Source organism: Dromaius novaehollandiae, unplaced genomic scaffold (assembly GCF_036370855.1).
Source record: "Dromaius novaehollandiae isolate bDroNov1 unplaced genomic scaffold, bDroNov1.hap1 HAP1_SCAFFOLD_41, whole genome shotgun sequence".
NCBI classification, from domain to species: Eukaryota; Metazoa; Chordata; class Aves; order Casuariiformes; family Dromaiidae; genus Dromaius; species Dromaius novaehollandiae.
The window spans coordinates 1,465,180-1,467,662 of NW_026991492.1; positions in this window are offsets into that span (position 1 = coordinate 1,465,180).

The following is a 2,483-nucleotide window of genomic DNA, read 5'->3' on the forward strand; positions in this document are numbered from 1 at the left end:
GTGTTCTGAGGTAAGCACCATACCCATCTGGGCAAGGATATCGCGCCCTATTAAGGCTTGCACTCCTTCAGGTAGGGGTAAAATGGAAACGGAGCAATTAACCACCTTGTTCCCTATAGTCCATTGTAGCATCGATGATTTCCGGGCGAGGGTGACCCCGCCTACCCCAGCTACTGTAGAGCTGGTCTCTCGGGTTGGCCAATGCTGGGGCCAAATCTTAGTGCTAATTATTGATACATCCGCTCCAGTGTCCAATAAGGCATTAGTGCGTATAGATTCTTCTTTATACTTTACAGTCACGGTTTGTCGGGACCTTTGATGCATTCCGACAGTCAGTAATACTACACTTCCAGTGGAACCAAAAGCACCATAGCCTCGTGGTTGCTCTTTCGCTGGTGCCACCCCTTCAGTCAGGTGGGGAAGCGGAATAAGTTGAGCTATTCTCGATTCTTGTGGTATGTGCATAGGTGGAAACATTGCTGAAACCACAATTTGTATTTCCCCGAAATAGTCCTTGTCGATCAATCCTGTCAAAACTTGTAATCCTTTCATTGTAGCGGACGATCTTCCAATCAGTAAGGCACCTATCGGCTCATGATTAATAATTACTGGTCCATAGACATTCGTCCGGATTCTTGTTGGCTTTGTATCCAATAAGGTGACGTCTACTGCTGTTGCCAAGTCCAGTCCGAGACTCCCTCTGGTGGCTGGTCGAAGACAAAGGGATTCATGCTGTTCGGAGTGGAGCTGGGCGCCGGGGGGGTCGGTAGTTGTGTTAACTGCGGGGGTTGCTGGGTTGTTGTTGTGGTGAAGGCCGCCTTTTGTGTCGTCGCGGGGCGGCTCGTCCCGCTTCTTTGGGCGTTTCCCGAACCAGCCTTCCAGCAAGCCGCTCCGTCATGTCTACTGCTTTTGCAATTGGGACACCATACTCTACTAGCTTGGCATTCTCTGCGAAGATGGCCAACAATGCCGCATCGGTAACAGCGTGCCGCAACGCCGCATCGGTAGCAGCGTGCCAATCGTCGATCAGGGGGGATATTTCCGCCGGGATTTTGCAAAGGAGCAAGGGCAGCGAATACCTGTCTTTGATTCTGTTGCATATTATCCCGCAACGCCTGTGCTTGCTCTCTCATGCTCTCTCCTAATTGTTTCACCGCCTCTACTAGCATAGCTTGCGGTCCTACAAGTACCTGCGCCATTCTTTCTAGCCCCTCCTCAATAGTCCATGTTCCCAGGAGTGTGGCTAAAATACTACGCGTTGAAGGGTTACTATTCTGTATTGCACATTGTTTCAAGATAGTCCCTTTCAGGTAATCTGGTACCCCTGCTGCTTGTATAGCATTGGCTACTCTGTCAATAAACAAGCCGAAAGGCTCTTCCCGGCCCTGCTTTATTCCCATATAAGATGGGATACCCCCTTCCTTTTTTTTTTTTTTTTTTTTTTTTTCTTTTCTTTTCTTTTTTCTTTTTTTCTTTTCTTTTTTCTTTTTTCTTTTCTTTTTTCTTTTTTCTTTTCTTTTTTTTTTACTTTTTTCTTTTTTTTTCTTTTTTTTCTTTTTTTTTTTTTTACTTTTTTCTTTTCTTTTTTTTTTTTTTCCCAAACTGCTTTTATTAGTGGTTTCTGACCATTAATATCATAGAGAAAAACTTATTTCACATTGATAGCCTGAGATGGGTGTCCTCAGATAACTGTGGCCAAAGGAAGAGGAGAAGGAGGAGAGGAGAAAAAGGCGGGGGGGGAAGAGAGAGGGGGGAGAAGAGAGAGGGGGGAGAGAGAGAGGGGGGAGAGAGAGAGGGGGGGAGAGAGAGAGGGGGGGAGGGGGGGGGAGAGAGGGGGCGGAGAGAGGGGGGGAGAGAGGGGGGGAGAGAGGGGGGGAGGGGGGGGGAGGGAGAGAGGGGGGAGGCGCTGAGGGAGGAGAGGGGATCTGCCGCATGGTCAATGTTGCTCCTTTTGGCAGGCCTGTGTTCCCAGACCCTCCCTGGGCAATAGTAAAGGTTCGAGGGGGGTGATGGGTATGGGAACACAGGGGACACCTCTGCATGCGGGGGTTCCTTGAACCCATCGGGGCTTCCCAAATGCTCCGCGGCGGCGGCAGCTACCTTTTTTTCTTTTTTTTTACTTTTTTTTTTTTTTTTTTTTTTTTTTTGAGGTGCGAGAGCATTAGTAACTGCCCTCCACGGCTTCATCAGCTTTTTTACTGTCTTGTTGTCACTTATTACTTCATCAAACAACTTGTCCCCAAATTTTTTCCATTCAGTTTGTTCGAACATGGTATCTGGGTTAACAAAACACCCCTTAGCCACTCCGTCAGCTAATAGCCCTGGGAGTTCCTTATGACATTCTATTCCTTGAGTACCTCGCTTTTCTAAAAAGCATCTTAATAAATAATAAGCCGCTTGTCGCGCCGTGGTTACTCACTTACCGTTGCAACCTTTGCAAGACCTGCGGCAAGACTTTCTGGCAGGACCCCGTCTCGTCCTGG